General features: G+C 37.3%; 1 protein-coding gene across 4 annotated transcripts in view; it reads right to left on the bottom strand.

The window, feature by feature from the left end:
- Positions 1-4246: 4246 nt before the first annotated feature.
- LOC127964937 (uncharacterized) overlaps positions 4247-24322 on the bottom strand; it is a 420295-nt gene continuing 400219 nt past the window's right edge. The window contains exon 2 of one of the 4 annotated variants that reach the window (XR_008155156.1): positions 4247-4841. The gene's annotated coding sequence lies outside the window, so the exon portion shown is untranslated. Of the gene's footprint in view, positions 4842-10434; positions 10577-16175; positions 16318-21916; positions 22059-24322 lie in introns of those variants that run through there. The other 3 variants (XR_008155164.1, XR_008155163.1, XR_008155162.1) reach the window with 3 other exon arrangements.

The raw sequence follows: 24322 nt of genomic DNA, 5'->3' as shown, positions 1-24322 counted from the left end.
CAACCGAGTCGCGAACAGGCTCCGAAGTGCCGATCTGAAAACTTCGATCAAAGAATGTAAAAAATAACTCTATTTCTCTAATAACTCTACAACTCTATGAAAGACTCAGACCACGTATCTAAAAATAAATCGCTTTAGTAAAAGAGAAATAATAAGAGGAGTGAAGTTTCCTACCGTTCTGCTGTGTTTGGTCCTCACCGAAGCTCCGCGGCTCGTCTCCGCCCCTCACACGCGCGTTTACAGCACTAAATTAATAATCTTTGCTAATTATTATACATCTACTTCATTGTCAGCTTCAGGTAATTCATGTATTATTGTTCAATGAACTGTTTGATACAAAAAAAGTTGTATTTAGTAATAATTCAAAATTATGAAAATAAAATATATAAAAAATAATGGTTTATATTTTAATATCCTTTAAAATATAATTTATTTCTGTGATGTGCAGCTGTATTTTCAGCATCATTCCTCCAGTCTTCAGTGTCACATGATCTTCAGAAATCAGTCTAATATGATGATTTATTATAAGAATTATTAATATTTGTGATGCCAAATATTATTTTGGAATCTGTGATACTTTTTTCCGGATTCTTCGATGTATACTTTTTTTTTTAAAGAACAGCGTTTATTCAAAATATAAATCTCTTCTAACAATACTAATCTTTGATTTCACTTCTTATCAATTTAATACATCCTAAAAGAGTTATAAACTTTTGAACTCTATTGTTTATTGTTAGAAAAGTCTTCTATTTTAAATAAATGCTCTTCTTTTTGACATTTCATTCATCAAAGAATCCTGAAAGAAGTATCACAGTTTCAGCAGCATAACTCTGATAATAAATCATCATATTATTCTGATTTGTGAGGATCATGTGACACTGAAGACTGGAGGAATGATGCTGAAAATCACAGAAATAAAATAGATTTTAATGTATATTAAAATAAAAAAGTTGTTTTACTTCATAATAATATTTCACTTTTTTTCCTGTATTTGTGATCAAATAAATGCAGTTTTGATGAGTAAACTCCTGTAAAAACAACAACAACAACAACAACACATAAAAAATCATTCTGATCCCAAACTCTGACCGGTGTGTGTGTGTGTTTGTGTATAGCACTTATCCACTAATCCCCACAAGAATAAAGATGTTAAATATTCATCTGAGAAAACTATGTTGCATCATAATGAAAGGAAGTGTGACGTACACTTTCTGTAAACTGAGCCAAACATTTTCACTGATTTAGGGTAGAGTAAGATTATTTACAGTATTGCGCAAGTTAGTTCATACTTGGAAATAATTTTATATGCAATATTACCTTTTCTTTTCATTATCATCTTTAAGAGTTCATGATCATTTCTGTTCAACTTTATTTCTCAGTTGATAAATCCATCCACAATTCATAAAACAAAACACATGCAACTTCCTGTCATTGAAATCATTTAAAAATCAAAGCGACAGGTTAGAAAAAAAAGCCTCAGGCCCAAATATTCAGTTATCACTAATAAACTGTTTGACAAACACTTCTTGCTTCGAAGTACATATCTGAATTTAAAAAAATAAATAAATCACAAACATTCCCCAGAGTCTCAATATGAATCAACGGAGCCGCGAAAATGCTCCAAAGTGCCGATCTGAATCAACGGAGTCGCGAACATGCTCCGAAGTGGCGATCTGAATCAACCGAGTCGCGAACAGGCTCCGAAGTGCCGATCTGAATCAAGCGAGTCGCGAACAGGCTCCGAAGTGCCGATCTGAATCAACGGAGTCGCGAACATGCTCCGAAGTGCCGATCTGAATCAACCGAGTCGCGAGTCGCGAACAGGCTCCGAAGTGCCGATCTGAATCAACAGATTGTTTGTGTATAGCACTTACACACTAATCCCCACAAGAATAAAGATGTTAAATACTCATCTGAGAAAACTATGTTGCATCATAATGAAAGGATGTGTGACGTACACTTTCTGTAAACTGAGCCAAACATTTTCGCTGATTTACGGTAGAGTAAGAATATTTACAGTATTGTGCAAGTTAGTTCATACTTGAATATAATTTTATATGCAATATTACCTTTTCTTTTCATTATCATCTTATCAATCAATCAATCAACTTTATTTATATAGTGCTTTAAACCAAATACATTGCGTCAAAGCACTGAGCAACATTCATTTGGAAAACAGTGTCTCAATAATGCAAAATGATAGTTAAAGGCAGTTCACCATTGAATTCAGTTATGTCATCTCTGTTCAGTTTAAATAGTGTCTGTGCATTTATTTGCAATCAAGTCAATGATATCGCTGTAGATAAAGTGACCCCAACTAAGCAAGCCAGAGGCGACAGCGGCAAGGAACCAAAACCCGATCGGTGACAGAATGGAGAAAAAAACCTTGGGAGAAACCAGGCTCAGTTGGGGGGCCAGTTCTCCTCTGACCAGACGAAACCAGGCTGCAGCAAAGTCAGATTGTGAAGAAGAATCATCTGTTTCCTGTGGTCTTGTCCTGGTGGTCCTCTGAGACAAGGTATTTACAGGGGATCTGTATATGGGGCTCTAGTTGTCCTGGTCTCCGCTGTCTTTCAGGGCAGTAGAGGTCCTTTCTAGGTGCTGATCCACCATCATGTCTGGATTCGTACTGGATCCGGGTGGCTGCAGTGACACTCTGGTCTGGATACAGACTGGATCTGGTGGCCACGGTGACCTCGGAACAAGAGAGAAACAGACAAATATTAGCGTAGATGCCATTCTTCTAATGATGTAGAAGGTACACGTTATGTGAAGTGTTTCCGGTTCCGGTTTACCTTATTAATGCAGCCTAAAAAACCTTTAACGGATTTGGATATTAAAAGCATATTAGTATGTTATGTGTATGCCAGGTTAAAGAGATGGGTCTTCAATCTAGATTTAAACTGCAAGAGTGTGTCTGCCTCCCGAACAATGTTAGGTAGGTTATTCCAGAGTTTAGGCGCCAAATAGGAAAAGGACCTGCCACCCGCAGTTGATTTTGATATTCTAGGTATTATCAAATTGCCTGAGTTTTGAGAACGTAGCGGACGTAGAGGAGTATAATGTAAAAAGGAGGTCATTCAAATACTGAGGTGCTAAACCGTTCAGGGCTTTATAAGTAATAAGCAATATTTAAAAATCTATAGGATGTTTGATAGGGAGCCAGTGCAGCGATGACAGGACCGGGCTAATATGGTCATACTTCCTGGTTCCTGTAAGAACTCTTGCTGCTGCATTGTGGACTAGCTGTAGTTTGTTTACTAAGCGTGCAGAACAACCACCCAATAAAGCATTACAACAATCTAACCTTGAAGTCATAAATGCATGGATTAACATTTCTGCATTTGACATTGAGAGGATAGGCCGTAATTTAGATATATTTTTGAGATGGAAAAATGCAGTTTTACAAACGCTAGAAACGTGGCTTTCTAAGGAAAGATTGCGATCAAATAGCACACCTAGGTTCCTAACTGATGACAAAGAATTGACAGAGCAACCATCAAGTCTTAGACCGTGTTCTAGGTTATTGCAAGCAGAGTTTTTAGGTCGTATAATTAACACTTCTGTTTTTTCTGAATTTAGCAGTAAGAAATTACTCGTCATCCAATTTTTTATATCGACTATGCATTCCATTAGTTTTTCAAATTGGTGTGTTTCACTGGGCCGCGAAGAATTATAGAGCTGAGTATCATCAGCATAACAGTGAAAGCTAACACCATGTTTCCTGATGATATCTCCCAAGGGTAACATATAAAGTGTGAAGAGTAGCGGCCCTAGTACTGAGCCTTGAGGTACTCCATACTGCACTTGTGATCGATATGATACATCTTCATTCACTGCTACGAACTGATGGCGGTCATATAAGTACGATTTAAACCATGCTAGTGCACTTCCACTGATGCCAACAAAGTGTTCAAGTCTATGCAAAAGAATGCTATGGTCAATTGTGTCAAACGCAGCACTAAGATCCAATAAAACTAATAGAGAGATACACCCACGATCAGATGATAAGAGCAGATCATTTGTAACTCTAAGGAGAGCAGTCTCAGTACTATGATACGGCTAAATCCTGACTGGAAATCCTCACATATACCATTTTTCTCTAAGAAGGAACATAATTGTGAGGATACCACCTTTTCTAGTATCTCGGGCAGAAAAGGGAGATTCGAGATTGGTCTATAATTAACTAGTTCTTTGGGGTCAAGTTGTGGTTTTTTTATGAGAGGCTTAATAACAGCCAGTTTGAAAGTTTTGGGGACATATCCTAATGACAATGAGGAATTAATAATAGTCAAAAGAGGACCATTAACTTCTGGAAGCACCTCTTTTAGGAGCTTAGATGGTATAGGGTCTAACATACATGTTGTAGGTTTAGATGATTTAACAAGTTTATACAATTCTTCCTCTCCTATAGTAGAGAATGAGTGGAACTGTTCCTCAGGGGGTCTATAGTGCACTGTCTGATGTGATACTGTAGCTGACGGCTGAATGGTTGCAATTTTATCTCTAATAGTATCGATTTTAGAAGTAAAGTAGTTCATAAAGTCATTACTGCTGTGGTGTTGGGAAATGTCAACACTTGTTGAGGCTTTATTTTTAATTAATTTAGCCACTGTATTGAATAAATACCTGGGGTTATGTTTGTTTTCTTCTAAAAGAGAAGAAAAGTAATCAGATCTAGCAGTTTTTAATGCTTTTCTGTAGGATATGTTACTTTCCCGCCAAGCAATACGAAATACCTCTAGTTTTGTTTTCCTCCAGCTGCGCTCCATTTTTCGGGCTGCTCTCTTTAGGGTGCGAGTATGCTCATTATACCATGGTGTCAAACTGTTTTCCTTAACCTTCCTTAAGCGTAAAGGAGCAACTGTATTTAAAGTGCTAGAAAAGAGAGAGTCCATAGTTTCTGTTACATCATCAAGTTGTTCTGAGGTTTTGGATATGCTAAGGAATTTGGATACATCAGGAAGATAACTTAAAAAAGCAGTCTTTTGCGGTAGAAGTGATGGTTCTTCGATACTTGTAACAAGAAGTAGAATTTACAATTTTGGCTATATGAAGTTTGCACAGAACTAAATAATGATCTGAGATATCATCACTTGGCTGAATAATTTCAACACTATCAACATCAATTCCATGTGACAGTATTAAATCTAGAGTATGATTTCGACAATGAGTAGGTCCTGAAACATGTTGTCTAACACCAATAGAGTTCAGAATGTCTATAAATGCTGATCCCAATGCATCTTTTTCATTATCGACATGGATATTAAAATCACCAACTATTAAAACTTTATCTGCAGCCAGAACTAATTCGGATGTAAAATCAGCAAACTCTTTAATAAAGTCTGTATGGTGGCCTGGTGGCCTGTGTACAGTAGCCAGTACAAACATAACAGGGGATTTATCATTAACATTTGTTTCTCTGGATAATGTTATATGTAGCACCATTACTTCAAACCAGTTATACTTGAAGCCTGCCCTCTGAGAAATCCTGAAAACGTTGTTATAAATTGAAGCAACACCTCCACCTTTGCCTTTTAGACGTGGCTCGTGTTTATAACAGTAATCTTGGGGGGTGGACTCATTTCAAATAATGTAATCATCAGGTTTTAGCCAGGTTTCTGTCAAACAGAGCACATCTATATTATGATCAGTTATCATATTATTTACAAAAAGTGTTTTCGTAGAAAGGGATCTGATATTCAATAAGCCAAGCTTTATCATTTGTTTATCCATATTGCATTTGTTTTTTATTTGTTGAACCTCAATTAAATTATTAACCTTAACTTGGTTTGGACGTTTTTTGTATTTTCTAGTTCGGGGAACAGACACAGTCTCTACAGTGTGATATCTAGGTGAAAGAGTCTCTATGTGCTGAGAATTAGCTGACCTCTTAAAGAGTTCATGATCATTTCTGTTCAACTTTATTTCTCAGTTGATAAATCCATCCACAATTCATAAAACACAATACATGCAACTTCCTGTCATTGAAATCATTTAAAAATCAAAGCGACAGGTTAGAAAAAAAAAAGCGTCTGGCCCAAATATTCAGTTATCACTAATGAACTGTTTGACAAACACTTCTTGCTTCGAAGTACATATCCGAATTTAAAAAAATAAATAAATCACAAACAGTCCCCAGAGTCTCAATCTGAATCAACGGAGCCGCGAACATGCTCCGAAGTGCCGATCTGAATCAACCGAGTCGCGAACATGCTCCGGAAGTGCCGATCTGAATCAACCGAGTCGCGAACAGGCTCCGAAGTGGCGATCTGAATCAAGCGAGTCGCGAGTCGCGAACAGGCTCCGAAGTGCCGATCTGAATCAACCGAGTCGCGAACAGGCTCCGAAGTGCCGATCTGAATCAACCGAGTCGCGAGTCGCGAACAGGCTCCGAAGTGCCGATCTGAATCAACCGAGTCGCGAACAGGCTCCGAAGTGCCGATCTGAATCAACGGAGTCGCGACCATGCTCCGAAGTGCCGATCTGAATCAACCGAGTCGCGAACAGGCTCCGAAGTGCCGATCTGAAAACTTCGATCAAAGAATGTAAAAAATAACTCTATTTCTCTAATAACTCTACAACTCTATGAAAGACTCAGACCACGTATCTAAAAATAAATCGCTTTAGTAAAAGAGAAATAATAAGAGGAGTGAAGTTTCCTACCGTTCTGCTGTGTTTGGTCCTCACCGAAGCTCCGCGGCTCGTCTCCGCCCCTCACACGCGCGTTTACAGCACTAAATTAATAATCTTTGCTAATTATTATACATCTACTTCATTGTCAGCTTCAGGTACTTCATGTATTATTGTTCAATGAACTGTTTGATACAAAAAAAGTTGTATTTAGTAATAATTCAAAATTATGAAAATAAAATATATAAAAAATAATGGTTTATATTTTAATATCCTTTAAAATATAATTTATTTCTGTGATGTGCAGCTGTATTTTCAGCATCATTCCTCCAGTCTTCAGTGTCACATGATCTTCAGAAATCAGTCTAATATGATGATTTATTATAAGAATTATTAATATTTGTGATGCCAAATATTATTTTGGAATCTGTGATACTTTTTTCCGGATTCTTCGATGTATACTTTTTTTTTTAAAGAACAGCGTTTATTCAAAATATAAATCTCTTCTAACAATACTAATCTTTGATTTCACTTCTTATCAATTTAATACATCCTAAAAGAGTTATAAACTTTTGAACTCTATTGTTTATTGTTAGAAAAGTCTTCTATTTTAAATAAATGCTCTTCTTTTTGACATTTCATTCATCAAAGAATCCTGAAAGAAGTATCACAGTTTCAGCAGCACAACTCTGATAATAAATCATCATATTATTCTGATTTGTGAGGATCATGTGACACTGAAGACTGGAGGAATGATGCTGAAAATCACAGAAATAAAATAGATTTTAATGTATATTAAAATAAAAAAGTTGTTTTACTTCATAATAATATTTCACTTTTTTTCCTGTATTTGTGATCAAATAAATGCAGTTTTGATGAGTAAACTCCTGTAAAAACAACAACAACAACACATAAAAAATCATTCTGATCCCAAACTCTGACCGGTGTGTGTGTGTGTGTTTGTGTATAGCACTTATACACTAATCCCCACAAGAATAAAGATGTTAAATACTCATCTGAGAAAACTATGTTGCATCATAATGAAAGGATGTGTGACGTACACTTTCTGTAAACTGAGCCAAACATTTTCACTGATTTAGGGTAGAGTAAGAATATTTACAGTATTGTGCAAGTTAGTTCATACTTGAATATAATTTTATATGCAATATTACCTTTTCTTTTCATTATCATCTTATCAATCAATCAATCAACTTTATTTATATAGTGCTTTAAACCAAATACATTGCGTCAAAGCACTGAGCAACATTCATTTGGAAAACAGTGTCTCAATAATGCAAAATGATAGTTAAAGGCAGTTCACCATTGAATTCAGTTATGTCATCTCTGTTCAGTTTAAATAGTGTCTGTGCATTTATTTGCAATCAAGTCAATGATATCGCTGTAGATAAAGTGACCCCAACTAAGCAAGCCAGAGGCGACAGCGGCAAGGAACCAAAACCCGATCGGTGACAGAATGGAGATAAAAACCTTGGGAGAAACCAGGCTCAGTTGGGGGGCCAGTTCTCCTCTGACCAGACGAAACCAGGCTGCAGCAAAGTCAGATTGTGAAGAAGAATCATCTGTTTCCTGTGGTCTTGTCCTGGTGGTCCTCTGAGACAAGGTATTTACAGGGGATCTGTATATGGGGCTCTAGTTGTCCTGGTCTCCGCTGTCTTTCAGGGCAGTAGAGGTCCTTTCTAGGTGCTGATCCACCATCATGTCTGGATTCGTACTGGATCCGGGTGGCTGCAGTGACACTCTGGTCTGGATACAGACTGGATCTGGTGGCCACGGTGACCTCGGAACAAGAGAGAAACAGACAAATATTAGCGTAGATGCCATTCTTCTAATGATGTAGAAGGTACACGTTATGTGAAGTGTTTCCGGTTCCGGTTTACCTTATTAATGCAGCCTAAAAAACCTTTAACGGATTTGGATATTAAAAGCATATTAGTATGTTATGTGTATGCCAGGTTAAAGAGATGGGTCTTCAATCTAGATTTAAACTGCAAGAGTGTGTCTGCCTCCCGAACAATGTTAGGTAGGTTATTCCAGAGTTTAGGCGCCAAATAGGAAAAGGACCTGCCACCCGCAGTTGATTTTGATATTCTAGGTATTATCAAATTGCCTGAGTTTTGAGAACGTAGCGGACGTAGAGGAGTATAATGTAAAAGGAGGTCATTCAAATACTGAGGTGCTAAACCGTTCAGGGCTTTATAAGTAATAAGCAATATTTAAAAATCTATAGGATGTTTGATAGGGAGCCAGTGCAGCGATAACAGGACCGGGCTAATATGGTCATACTTCCTGGTTCCTGTAAGAACTCTTGCTGCTGCATTGTGGACTAGCTGTAGTTTGTTTACTAAGCGTGCAGAACAACCACCCAATAAAGCATTACAACAATCTAACCTTGAAGTCATAAATGCATGGATTAACATTTCTGCATTTGACATTGAGAGGATAGGCCGTAATTTAGATATATTTTTGAGATGGAAAAATGCAGTTTTACAAACGCTAGAAACGTGGCTTTCTAAGGAAAGATTGCGATCAAATAGCACACCTAGGTTCCTAACTGATGACAAAGAATTGACAGAGCAACCATCAAGTCTTAGACCGTGTTCTAGGTTATTGCAAGCAGAGTTTTTAGGTCGTATAATTAACACTTCTGTTTTTTCTGAATTTAGCAGTAAGAAATTACTCGTCATCCAATTTTTTATATCGACTATGCATTCCATTAGTTTTTCAAATTGGTGTGTTTCACTGGGCCGCGAAGAATTATAGAGCTGAGTATCATCAGCATAACAGTGAAAGCTAACACCATGTTTCCTGATGATATCTCCCAAGGGTAACATATAAAGTGTGAAGAGTAGCGGCCCTAGTACTGAGCCTTGAGGTACTCCATACTGCACTTGTGATCGATATGATACATCTTCATTCACTGCTACGAACTGATGGCGGTCATATAAGTACGATTTAAACCATGCTAGTGCACTTCCACTGATGCCAACAAAGTGTTCAAGTCTATGCAAAAGAATGCTGTGGTCAATTGTGTCAAACGCAGCACTAAGATCCAATAAAACTAATAGAGAGATACACCCACGATCAGATGATAAGAGCAGATCATTTGTAACTCTAAGGAGAGCAGTCTCAGTACTATGATACGGCTAAATCCTGACTGGAAATCCTCACATATACCATTTTTCTCTAAGAAGGAACATAATTGTGAGGATACCACCTTTTCTAGTATCTTGGGCAGAAAAGGGAGATTCGAGATTGGTCTATAATTAACTAGTTCTTTGGGGTCAAGTTGTGGTTTTTTTATGAGAGGCTTAATAACAGCCAGTTTGAAAGTTTTGGGGACATATCCTAATGACAATGAGGAATTAATAATAGTCAAAAGAGGACCATTAACTTCTGGAAGCACCTCTTTTAGGAGCTTAGATGGTATAGGGTCTAACATACATGTTGTAGGTTTAGATGATTTAACAAGTTTATACAATTCTTCCTCTCCTATAGTAGAGAATGAGTGGAACTGTTCCTCAGGGGGTCTATAGTGCACTGTCTGATGTGATACTGTAGCTGACGGCTGAATGGTTGCAATTTTATCTCTAATAGTATCGATTTTAGAAGTAAAGTAGTTCATAAAGTCATTACTGCTGTGGTGTTGGGAAATGTCAACACTTGTTGAGGCTTTATTTTTAATTAATTTAGCCACTGTATTGAATAAATACCTGGGGTTATGTTTGTTTTCTTCTAAAAGAGAAGAAAAGTAATCAGATCTAGCAGTTTTAAATGCTTTTCTGTAGGATATGTTACTTTCCCGCCAAGCAATACGAAATACCTCTAGTTTTGTTTTCCTCCAGCTGCGCTCCATTTTTCGGGCTGCTCTCTTTAGGGTGCGAGTATGCTCATTATACCATGGTGTCAAACTGTTTTCCTTAACCTTCCTTAAGCGTAAAGGAGCAACTGTATTTAAAGTGCTAGAAAAGAGAGAGTCCATAGTTTCTGTTACATCATCAAGTTGTTCTGAGGTTTTGGATATGCTAAGGAATTTGGATACATCAGGAAGATAACTTAAAAAAGCAGTCTTTTGCGGTAGAAGTGATGGTTCTTCGATACTTGTAACAAGAAGTAGAATTTACAATTTTGGCTATATGAAGTTTGCACAGAACTAAATAATGATCTGAGATATCATCACTTGGCTGAATAATTTCAACACTATCAACATCAATTCCATGTGACAGTATTAAATCTAGAGTATGATTTCGACAATGAGTAGGTCCTGAAACATGTTGTCTAACACCAATAGAGTTCAGAATGTCTATAAATGCTGATCCCAATGCATCTTTTTCATTATCGACATGGATATTAAAATCACCAACTATTAAAACTTTATCTGCAGCCAGAACTAATTCGGATGTAAAATCAGCAAACTCTTTAATAAAGTCTGTATGGTGGCCTGGTGGCCTGTGTACAGTAGCCAGTACAAACATAACAGGGGATTTATCATTAACATTTGTTTCTCTGGATAATGTTATATGTAGCACCATTACTTCAAACCAGTTATACTTGAAGCCTGCCCTCTGAGAAATCCTGAAAACGTTGTTATAAATTGAAGCAACACCTCCACCTTTGCCTTTTAGACGTGGCTCGTGTTTATAACAGTAATCTTGGGGGGTGGACTCATTTCAAATAATGTAATCATCAGGTTTTAGCCAGGTTTCTGTCAAACAGAGCACATCTATATTATGATCAGTTATCATATTATTTACAAAAAGTGTTTTCGTAGAAAGGGATCTGATATTCAATAAGCCAAGCTTTATCATTTGTTTATCCATATTGCATTTGTTGTTTATTTGTTGAACCTCAATTAAATTATTAACCTTAACTTGGTTTGGACGTTTTTTGTATTTTCTAGTTCGGGGAACAGACACAGTCTCTACAGTGTGATATCTAGGTGAAAGAGTCTCTATGTGCTGAGAATTAGCTGACCTCTTAAAGAGTTCATGATCATTTCTGTTCAACTTTATTTCTCAGTTGATAAATCCATCCACAATTCATAAAACACAATACATGCAACTTCCTGTCATTGAAATCATTTAAAAATCAAAGCGACAGGTTAGAAAAAAAAAAGCGTCTGGCCCAAATATTCAGTTATCACTAATGAACTGTTTGACAAACACTTCTTGCTTCGAAGTACATATCCGAATTTAAAAAAATAAATAAATCACAAACAGTCCCCAGAGTCTCAATCTGAATCAACGGAGCCGCGAACATGCTCCGAAGTGCCGATCTGAATCAACCGAGTCGCGAACATGCTCCGGAAGTGCCGATCTGAATCAACCGAGTCGCGAACAGGCTCCGAAGTGGCGATCTGAATCAAGCGAGTCGCGAGTCGCGAACAGGCTCCGAAGTGCCGATCTGAATCAACCGAGTCGCGAACAGGCTCCGAAGTGCCGATCTGAATCAACCGAGTCGCGAGTCGCGAACAGGCTCCGAAGTGCCGATCTGAATCAACCGAGTCGCGAACAGGCTCCGAAGTGCCGATCTGAATCAACGGAGTCGCGACCATGCTCCGAAGTGCCGATCTGAATCAACCGAGTCGCGAACAGGCTCCGAAGTGCCGATCTGAAAACTTCGATCAAAGAATGTAAAAAATAACTCTATTTCTCTAATAACTCTACAACTCTATGAAAGACTCAGACCACGTATCTAAAAATAAATCGCTTTAGTAAAAGAGAAATAATAAGAGGAGTGAAGTTTCCTACCGTTCTGCTGTGTTTGGTCCTCACCGAAGCTCCGCGGCTCGTCTCCGCCCCTCACACGCGCGTTTACAGCACTAAATTAATAATCTTTGCTAATTATTATACATCTACTTCATTGTCAGCTTCAGGTACTTCATGTATTATTGTTCAATGAACTGTTTGATACAAAAAAAGTTGTATTTAGTAATAATTCAAAATTATGAAAATAAAATATATAAAAAATAATGGTTTATATTTTAATATCCTTTAAAATATAATTTATTTCTGTGATGTGCAGCTGTATTTTCAGCATCATTCCTCCAGTCTTCAGTGTCACATGATCTTCAGAAATCAGTCTAATATGATGATTTATTATAAGAATTATTAATATTTGTGATGCCAAATATTATTTTGGAATCTGTGATACTTTTTTCCGGATTCTTCGATGTATACTTTTTTTTTTAAAGAACAGCGTTTATTCAAAATATAAATCTCTTCTAACAATACTAATCTTTGATTTCACTTCTTATCAATTTAATACATCCTAAAAGAGTTATAAACTTTTGAACTCTATTGTTTATTGTTAGAAAAGTCTTCTATTTTAAATAAATGCTCTTCTTTTTGACATTTCATTCATCAAAGAATCCTGAAAGAAGTATCACAGTTTCAGCAGCACAACTCTGATAATAAATCATCATATTATTCTGATTTGTGAGGATCATGTGACACTGAAGACTGGAGGAATGATGCTGAAAATCACAGAAATAAAATAGATTTTAATGTATATTAAAATAAAAAAGTTGTTTTACTTCATAATAATATTTCACTTTTTTTCCTGTATTTGTGATCAAATAAATGCAGTTTTGATGAGTAAACTCCTGTAAAAACAACAACAACAACAACAACACATAAAAAATCATTCTGATCCCAAACTCTGACCGGTGTGTGTGTGTGTGTTTGTGTATAGCACTTATACACTAATCCCCACAAGAATAAAGATGTTAAATACTCATCTGAGAAAACTATGTTGCATCATAATGAAAGGATGTGTGACGTACACTTTCTGTAAACTGAGCCAAACATTTTCACTGATTTAGGGTAGAGTAAGAATATTTACAGTATTGTGCAAGTTAGTTCATACTTGAATATAATTTTATATGCAATATTACCTTTTCTTTTCATTATCATCTTATCAATCAATCAATCAACTTTATTTATATAGTGCTTTAAACCAAATACATTGCGTCAAAGCACTGAGCAACATTCATTTGGAAAACAGTGTCTCAATAATGCAAAATGATAGTTAAAGGCAGTTCACCATTGAATTCAGTTATGTCATCTCTGTTCAGTTTAAATAGTGTCTGTGCATTTATTTGCAATCAAGTCAATGATATCGCTGTAGATAAAGTGACCCCAACTAAGCAAGCCAGAGGCGACAGCGGCAAGGAACCAAAACCCGATCGGTGACAGAATGGAGATAAAAACCTTGGGAGAAACCAGGCTCAGTTGGGGGGCCAGTTCTCCTCTGACCAGACGAAACCAGGCTGCAGCAAAGTCAGATTGTGAAGAAGAATCATCTGTTTCCTGTGGTCTTGTCCTGGTGGTCCTCTGAGACAAGGTATTTACAGGGGATCTGTATATGGGGCTCTAGTTGTCCTGGTCTCCGCTGTCTTTCAGGGCAGTAGAGGTCCTTTCTAGGTGCTGATCCACCATCATGTCTGGATTCGTACTGGATCCGGGTGGCTGCAGTGACACTCTGGTCTGGATACAGACTGGATCTGGTGGCCACGGTGACCTCGGAACAAGAGAGAAACAGACAAATATTAGCGTAGATGCCATTCTTCTAATGATGTAGAAGGTACACGTTATGTGAAGTGTTTCCGGTTCCGGTTTACCTTATTAATGCAGCCTAAAAAACCTTTAACGGATTTGGATATTAAAAGCATATTAGTATGTTATGTGTATGCCAGGTTAAAGAGATGGGTCTTCAATCTAGATTTAAACTGCAAGAGTGTGTCTGCCTCCCGAACAATGTTAGGTAGGTTATTCCAGAGTTTAGGCGCCAAATAGGAAAAGGACCTGCCACCCGCAGTTGATTTTGATATTCTAGGTATTATCAAATTGCCTGAGTTTTGAGAACGTAGCGGACGTAGAGGAGTATAATGTAAAAGGAGGTCATTCAAATACTGAGGTGCTAAACCGTTCAGGGCTTTATAAGTAATAAGCAATATTTAAAAATCTATAGGATGTTTGATAGGGAGCAAGTGCAGCGATAACAGGACCGGGCTAATATGGTCATACTTCCTGGTTCCTGTAAGAACTCTTGCTGCTGCATTGTGGACTAGCTGTAGTTTGTTTACTAAGCGTGCAGAACAACCACCCAATAAAGCATTACAACAATCTAACCTTGAAGTCATAAATGCATGGATTAACATTTCTGCATTTGACATTGAGAGGATAGGCCGTAATTTAGATATATTTTTGAGATGGAAAAATGCAGTTTTACAAACGCTAGAAACGTGGCTTTCTAAGGAAAGATTGCGATCAAAAAGCACACCTAGGTTCCTAACTGATGACAAAGAATTGACAGAGCAACCATCAAGTCTTAGACCGTGTTCTAGGTTATTGCAAGCAGAGTTTTTAGGTCGTATAATTAACACTTCTGTTTTTTCTGAATTTAGCAGTAAGAAATTACTCGTCATCCAATTTTTTATATCGACTATGCATTCCATTAGTTTTTCAAATTGGTGTGTTTCACTGGGCCGCGAAGAATTATAGAGCTGAGTATCATCAGCATAACAGTGAAAGCTAACACCATGTTTCCTGATGATATCTCCCAAGGGTAACATATAAAGTGTGAAGAGTAGCGGCCCTAGTACTGAGCCTTGAGGTACTCCATACTGCACTTGTGATCGATATGATACATCTTCATTCACTGCTACGAACTGATGGCGGTCATATAAGTACGATTTAAACCATGCTAGTGCACTTCCACTGATGCCAACAAAGTGTTCAAGTCTATGCAAAAGAATGCTGTGGTCAATTGTGTCAAACGCAGCACTAAGATCCAATAAAACTAATAGAGAGATACACCCACGATCAGATGATAAGAGCAGATCATTTGTAACTCTAAGGAGAGCAGTCTCAGTACTATGATACGGCTAAATCCTGACTGGAAATCCTCACATATACCATTTTTCTCTAAGAAGGAACATAATTGTGAGGATACCACCTTTTCTAGTATCTTGGGCAGAAAAGGGAGATTCGAGATTGGTCTATAATTAACTAGTTCTTTGGGGTCAAGTTGTGTTTTTTTTATGAGAGGCTTAATAACAGCCAGTTTGAAAGTTTTGGGGACATATCCTAATGACAATGAGGAATTAATAATAGTCAAAAGAGGACCATTAACTTCTGGAAGCACCTCTTTTAGGAGCTTAGATGGTATAGGGTCTAACATACATGTTGTAGGTTTAGATGATTTAACAAGTTTATACAATTCTTCCTCTCCTATAGTAGAGAATGAGTGGAACTGTTCCTCAGGGGGTCTATAGTGCACTGTCTGATGTGATACTGTAGCTGACGGCTGAATGGTTGCAATTTTATCTCTAATAGTATCGATTTTAGAAGTAAAGTAGTTCATAAAGTCATTACTGCTGTGGTGTTGGGAAATGTCAACACTTGTTGAGGCTTTATTTTTAATTAATTTAGCCACTGTATTGAATAAATACCTGGGGTTATGTTTGTTTTCTTCTAAAAGAGAAGAAAAGTAATCAGATCTAGCAGTTTTAAATGCTTTTCTGTAGGATATGTTACTTTCCCGCCAAGCAATACGAAATACCTCTAGTTTTGTTTTCCTCCAGCTGCGCTCCATTTTTCGGGCTGCTCTCTTTAGGGTGCGAGTATGCTCATTATACCATGGTGTCAAACTGTTTTCCTTAACCTTCCTTAAGCGTAAAGGAGCAACTGTATTTAAAGTGCTAGAAAAGAGAGAGTCCATAGTTTCTGTTACATCATCAAGTTGTTCTGAGGTTTTGGATATGCTAAGGAATTTGGATACATCAGGAAGATAACTTAAAAAAGCAGTCTTTTGCGGTAGAAGTGATGGTTCTTCGATACTTGTAACAAGAAGTAGAATTTACAATTTTGGCTATATGAAGTTTGCACAGAACTAAATAATGATCTGAGATATCATCACTTGGCTGAATAATTTCAACACTATCAACATCAATTCCATGTGACAGTATTAAATCTAGAGTATGATTTCGACAATGAGTAGGTCCTGAAACATGTTGTCTAACACCAATAGAGTTCAGAATGTCTATAAATGCTGATCCCAATGCATCTTTTTCATTATCGACATGGATATTAAAATCACCAACTATTAAAACTTTATCTGCAGCCAGAACTAATTCGGATGTAAAATCAGCAAACTCTTTAATAAAGTCTGTATGGTGGCCTGGTGGCCTGTGTACAGTAGCCAGTACAAACATAACAGGGGATTTATCATTAACATTTGTTTCTCTGGATAATGTTATATGTAGCACCATTACTTCAAACCAGTTATACTTGAAGCCTGCCCTCTGAGAAATCCTGAAAACGTTGTTATAAATTGAAGCAACACCTCCACCTTTGCCTTTTAGACGTGGCTCGTGTTTATAACAGTAATCTTGGGGGGTGGACTCATTTCAAATAATGTAATCATCAGGTTTTAGCCAGGTTTCTGTCAAACAGAGCACATCTATATTATGATCAGTTATCATATTATTTACAAAAAGTGTTTTCGTAGAAAGGGATCTGATATTCAATAAGCCAAGCTTTATCATTTGTTTATCCATATTGCATTTGTTGTTTATTTGTTGAACCTCAATTAAATTATTAACCTTAACTTGGTTTGGACGTTTTTTGTATTTTCTAGTTCGGGGAACAGACACAGTCTCTACAGTGTGATATCTAGGTGAAAGAGTCTCTATGTGCTGAGAATTAGCTGACCTCTTAAAGAGTTCATGATCATTTCTGTTCAACTTTATTTCTCAGTTGATAAATCCATCCACAATTCATAAAACACAATACATGCAACTTCCTGTCATTGAAATCATTTAAAAATCAAAGCGACAGGTTAGAAAAAAAAAAGCGTCTGGCCCAAATATTCAGTTATCACTAATGAACTGTTTGACAAACACTTCTTGCTTCGAAGTACATATCCGAATTTAAAAAAATAAATAAATCACAAACAGTCCCCAGAGTCTCAATCTGAATCAACGGAGCCGCGAACATGCTCCGAAGTGCCGATCTGAATCAACCGAGTCGCGAACATGCTCCGGAAGTGCCGATCTGAATCAACCGAGTCGCGAACAGGCTCCGAAGTGGCGATCTGAATCAAGCGAGTCGCGAGTCGCGAACAGGCTCCGAAGTGCCGATCTGAATCAACCGAGTCGCGAACAGGCTCCGAAGTGCCGATCTGAATCAACCGAGTCGCGAGTCGCGAACAGGCTCCGAAGTGCCGATCTGAATCAACCGAGTCGCGAACAGGCTCCGAAGTGCCGATCTGAATCAACGGAGTCGCGACCATGCTCCGAAGTGCCGATCTGAATCAACCGAGTCGCGAACAGGCTCCGAAGTGCCGATCTGAAAACTTCGATCAAAGAATGTAAAAAATAACTCTATTTCTCTAATAACTCTACAACTCTATGAAAGACTCAGACCACGTATCTAAAAATAAATCGCTTTAGTAAAAGAGAAATAATAAGAGGAGTGAAGTTTCCTACCGTTCTGCTGTGTTTGGTCCTCACCGAAGCTCCGCGGCTCGTCTCCGCCCCTCACACGCGCGTTTACAGCACTAAATTAATAATCTTTGCTAATTATTATACATCTACTTCATTGTCAGCTTCAGGTACTTCATGTATTATTGTTCAATGAACTGTTTGATACAAAAAAAGTTGTATTTAGTAATAATTCAAAATTATGAAAATAAAATATATAAAAAATAATGGTTTATATTTTAATATCCTTTAAAATATAATTTATTTCTGTGATGTGCAGCTGTATTTTCAGCATCATTCCTCCAGTCTTCAGTGTCACATGATCTTCAGAAATCAGTCTAATATGATGATTTATTATAAGAATTATTAATATTTGTGATGCCAAATATTATTTTGGAATCTGTGATACTTTTTTCCGGATTCTTCGATGTATACTTTTTTTTTTAAAGAACAGCGTTTATTCAAAATATAAATCTCTTCTAACAATACTAATCTTTGATTTCACTTCTTATCAATTTAATACATCCTAAAAGAGTTATAAACTTTTGAACTCTATTGTTTATTGTTAGAAAAGTCTTCTATTTTAAATAAATGCTCTTCTTTTTGACATTTCATTCATCAAAGAATCCTGAAAGAAGTATCACAGTTTCAGCAGCACAACTCTGATAATAAATCATCATATTATTCTGATTTGTGAGGATCATGTGACACTGAAGACTGGAGGAATGATGCTGAAAATCACAGAAATAAAATAGATTTTAATGTATATTAAAATAAAAAAGTTGTTTTACTTCATAATAATATTTCACTTTTTTTCCTGTATTTGTGATCAAATAAATGCAGTTTTGATGAGTAAACTCCTGTAAAAACAACAACAACAACAACAACACATAAAAAATCATTCTGATCCCAAACTCTGACCGGTGTGTGTGTGTGTGTTTGTGTATAGCACTTATACACTAATCCCCACAAGAATAAAGATGTTAAATACTCATCTGAGAAAACTATGTTGCATCATAATGAAAGGATGTGTGACGTACACTTTCTGTAAACTGAGCCAAACATTTTCACTGATTTAGGGTAGAGTAAGAATATTTACAGTATTGTGCAAGTTAGTTCATACTTGAATATAATTTTATATGCAATATTACCTTTTCTTTTCATTATCATCTTATCAATCAATCAATCAACTTTATTTATATAGTGCTTTAAACCAAATACATTGCGTCAAAGCACTGAGCAACATTCATTTGGAAAACAGTGTCTCAATAATGCAAAATGATAGTTAAAGGCAGTTCACCATTGAATTCAGTTATGTCATCTCTGTTCAGTTTAAATAGTGTCTGTGCATTTATTTGCAATCAAGTCAATGATATCGCTGTAGATAAAGTGACCCCAACTAAGCAAGCCAGAGGCGACAGCGGCAAGGAACCAAAACCCGATCGGTGACAGAATGGAGATAAAAACCTTGGGAGAAACCAGGCTCAGTTGGGGGGCCAGTTCTCCTCTGACCAGACGAAACCAGGCTGCAGCAAAGTCAGATTGTGAAGAAGAATCATCTGTTTCCTGTGGTCTTGTCCTGGTGGTCCTCTGAGACAAGGTATTTACAGGGGATCTGTATATGGGGCTCTAGTTGTCCTGGTCTCCGCTGTCTTTCAGGGCAGTAGAGGTCCTTTCTAGGTGCTGATCCACCATCATGTCTGGATTCGTACTGGATCCGGGTGGCTGCAGTGACACTCTGGTCTGGATACAGACTGGATCTGGTGGCCACGGTGACCTCGGAACAAGAGAGAAACAGACAAATATTAGCGTAGATGCCATTCTTCTAATGATGTAGAAGGTACACGTTATGTGAAGTGTTTCCGGTTCCGGTTTACCTTATTAATGCAGCCTAAAAAACCTTTAACGGATTTGGATATTAAAAGCATATTAGTATGTTATGTGTATGCCAGGTTAAAGAGATGGGTCTTCAATCTAGATTTAAACTGCAAGAGTGTGTCTGCCTCCCGAACAATGTTAGGTAGGTTATTCCAGAGTTTAGGCGCCAAATAGGAAAAGGACCTGCCACCCGCAGTTGATTTTGATATTCTAGGTATTATCAAATTGCCTGAGTTTTGAGAACGTAGCGGACGTAGAGGAGTATAATGTAAAAGGAGGTCATTCAAATACTGAGGTGCTAAACCGTTCAGGGCTTTATAAGTAATAAGCAATATTTAAAAATCTATAGGATGTTTGATAGGGAGCCAGTGCAGCGATAACAGGACCGGGCTAATATGGTCATACTTCCTGGTTCCTGTAAGAACTCTTGCTGCTGCATTGTGGACTAGCTGTAGTTTGTTTACTAAGCGTGCAGAACAACCACCCAATAAAGCATTACAACAATCTAACCTTGAAGTCATAAATGCATGGATTAACATTTCTGCATTTGACATTGAGAGGATAGGCCGTAATTTAGATATATTTTTGAGATGGAAAAATGCAGTTTTACAAACGCTAGAAACGTGGCTTTCTAAGGAAAGATTGCGATCAAAAAGCACACCTAGGTTCCTAACTGATGACAAAGAATTGACAGAGCAACCATCAAGTCTTAGACCGTGTTCTAGGTTATTGCAAGCAGAGTTTTTAGGTCGTATAATTAACACTTCTGTTTTTTCTGAATTTAGCAGTAAGAAATTACTCGTCATCCAATTTTTTATATCGACTATGCATTCCATTAGTTTTTCAAATTGGTGTGTTTCACTGGGCCGCGAAGAATTATAGAGCTGAGTATCATCAGCATAACAGTGAAAGCTAACACCATGTTTCCTGATGATATCTCCCAAGGGTAACATATAAAGTGTGAAGAGTAGCGGCCCTAGTACTGAGCCTTGAGGTACTCCATACTGCACTTGTGATCGATATGATACATCTTCATTCACTGCTACGAACTGATGGCGGTCATATAAGTACGATTTAAACCATGCTAGTGCACTTCCACTGATGCCAACAAAGTGTTCAAGTCTATGCAAAAGAATGCTGTGGTCAATTGTGTCAAACGCAGCACTAAGATCCAATAAAACTAATAGAGAGATACACCCACGATCAGATGATAAGAGCAGATCATTTGTAACTCTAAGGAGAGCAGTCTCAGTACTATGATACGGCTAAATCCTGACTGGAAATCCTCACATATACCATTTTTCTCTAAGAAGGAACATAATTGTGAGGATACCACCTTTTCTAGTATCTTGGGCAGAAAAGGGAGATTCGAGATTGGTCTATAATTAACTAGTTCTTTGGGGTCAAGTTGTGTTTTTTTTATGAGAGGCTTAATAACAGCCAGTTTGAAAGTTTTGGGGACATATCCTAATGACAATGAGGAATTAATAATAGTCAAAAGAGGACCATTAAATTCTGGAAGCATCTTTTTTAGGAGCTTAGATGGTATAGGGTCTAACATACATGTTGTAGGTTTAGATGATTTAACAAGTTTATACAATTCTTCCTCTCCTATAGTAGAGAATGAGTGGAACTGTTCCTCAGGGGGTCTATAGTGCACTGTCTGATGTGATACTGTAGCTGACGGCTGAATGGTTGCAATTTTATCTCTAATAGTATCGATTTTAGAAGTAAAGTAGTTCATAAAGTCATTACTGCTGTGGTGTTGGGAAATGTCAACACTTGTTGAGGCTTTATTTTTAATTAATTTAGCCACTGTATTGAATAAATACCTGGGGTTATGTTTGTTTTCTTCTAAAAGAGAAGAAAAGTAATCAGATCTAGCAGTTTTAAATGCTTTTCTGTAGGATATGTTACTTTCCCGCCAAGCAATACGAAATACCTCTAGTTTTGTTTTCCTCCAGCTGCGCTCCATTTTTCGGGCTGCTCTCTTTAGGGTGCGAGTATGCTCATTATACCATGGTGTCAAACTGTTTTCCTTAACCTTCCTTAAGCGTAAAGGAGCAACTGTATTTAAAGTGCTAGAAAAGAGAGAGTCCATAGTTTCTGTTACATCATCAAGTTGTTCTGAGGTTTTGGATATGCTAAGGAATTTGGATACATCAGGAAGATAACTTAAAAAAGCAGTCTTTTGCGGTAGAAGTGATGGTTCTTCGATACTTGTAACAAGAAGTAGAATTTACAATTTTGGCTATATGAAGTTTGCACAGAACTAAATAATGATCTGAGATATCATCACTTGGCTGAATAATTTCAACACTATCAACATCAATTCCATGTGACAGTATTAAATCTAGAGTATGATTTCGACAATGAGTAGGTCCTGAAACATGTTGTCTAACACCAATAGAGTTCAGAATGTCTATAAATGCTGATCCCAATGCATCTTTTTCATTATCGACATGGATATTAAAATCACCAACTATTAAAACTTTATCTGCAGCCAGAACTAATTCGGATGTAAAATCAGCAAACTCTTTAATAAAGTCTGTATGGTGGCCTGGTGGCCTGTGTACAGTAGCCAGTACAAACATAACAGGGGATTTATCATTAACATTTGTTTCTCTGGATAATGTTATATGTAGCACCATTACTTCAAACCAGTTATACTTGAAGCCTGCCCTCTGAGAAATCCTGAAAACGTTGTTATAAATTGAAGCAACACCTCCACCTTTGCCTTTTAGACGTGGCTCGTGTTTATAACAGTAATCTTGGGGGGTGGACTCATTTCAAATAATGTAATCATCAGGTTTTAGCCAGGTTTCTGTCAAACAGAGCACATCTATATTATGATCAGTTATCATATTATTTACAAAAAGTGTTTTCGTAGAAAGGGATCTGATATTCAATAAGCCAAGCTTTATCATTTGTTTATCCATATTGCATTTGTTGTTTATTTGTTGAACCTCAATTAAATTATTAACCTTAACTTGGTTTGGACGTTTTTTGTATTTTCTAGTTCGGGGAACAGACACAGTCTCTACAGTGTGATATCTAGGTGAAAGAGTCTCTATGTGCTGAGAATTAGCTGACCTCTTAAAGAGTTCATGATCATTTCTGTTCAACTTTATTTCTCAGTTGATAAATCCATCCACAATTCATAAAACACAATACATGCAACTTCCTGTCATTGAAATCATTTAAAAATCAAAGCGACAGGTTAGAAAAAAAAAAGCGTCTGGCCCAAATATTCAGTTATCACTAATGAACTGTTTGACAAACACTTCTTGCTTCGAAGTACATATCCGAATTTAAAAAAATAAATAAATCACAAACAGTCCCCAGAGTCTCAATCTGAATCAACGGAGCCGCGAACATGCTCCGAAGTGCCGATCTGAATCAACCGAGTCGCGAACATGCTCCGGAAGTGCCGATCTGAATCAACCGAGTCGCGAACAGGCTCCGAAGTGGCGATCTGAATCAAGCGAGTCGCGAGTCGCGAACAGGCTCCGAAGTGCCGATCTGAATCAACCGAGTCGCGAACAGGCTCCGAAGTGCCGATCTGAATCAACCGAGTCGCGAGTCGCGAACAGGCTCCGAAGTGCCGATCTGAATCAACCGAGTCGCGAACAGGCTCCGAAGTGCCGATCTGAATCAACGGAGTCGCGACCATGCTCCGAAGTGCCGATCTGAATCAACCGAGTCGCGAACAGGCTCCGAAGTGCCGATCTGAAAACTTCGATCAAAGAATGTAAAAAATAACTCTATTTCTCTAATAACTCTACAACTCTATGAAAGACTCAGACCACGTATCTAAAAATAAATCGCTTTAGTAAAAGAGAAATAATAAGAGGAGTGAAGTTTCCTACCGTTCTGCTGTGTTTGGTCCTCACCGAAGCTCCGCGGCTCGTCTCCGCCCCTCACACGCGCGTTTACAGCACTAAATTAATAATCTTTGCTAATTATTATACATCTACTTCATTGTCAGCTTCAGGTACTTCATGTATTATTGTTCAATGAACTGTTTGATACAAAAAAAGTTGTATTTAGTAATAATTCAAAATTATGAAAATAAAATATATAAAAAATAATGGTTTATATTTTAATATCCTTTAAAATATAATTTATTTCTGTGATGTGCAGCTGTATTTTCAGCATCATTCCTCCAGTCTTCAGTGTCACATGATCTTCAGAAATCAGTCTAATATGATGATTTATTATAAGAATTATTAATATTTGTGATGCCAAATATTATTTTGGAATCTGTGATACTTTTTTCCGGATTCTTCGATGTATACTTTTTTTTTT

The sequence above is a fragment of the Carassius gibelio genome, chromosome B9, assembly GCF_023724105.1.
Source record: "Carassius gibelio isolate Cgi1373 ecotype wild population from Czech Republic chromosome B9, carGib1.2-hapl.c, whole genome shotgun sequence".
Taxonomy (NCBI): domain Eukaryota; kingdom Metazoa; phylum Chordata; class Actinopteri; order Cypriniformes; family Cyprinidae; genus Carassius; species Carassius gibelio.
This window is presented reverse-complemented; position numbering and strand designations above follow the sequence as displayed.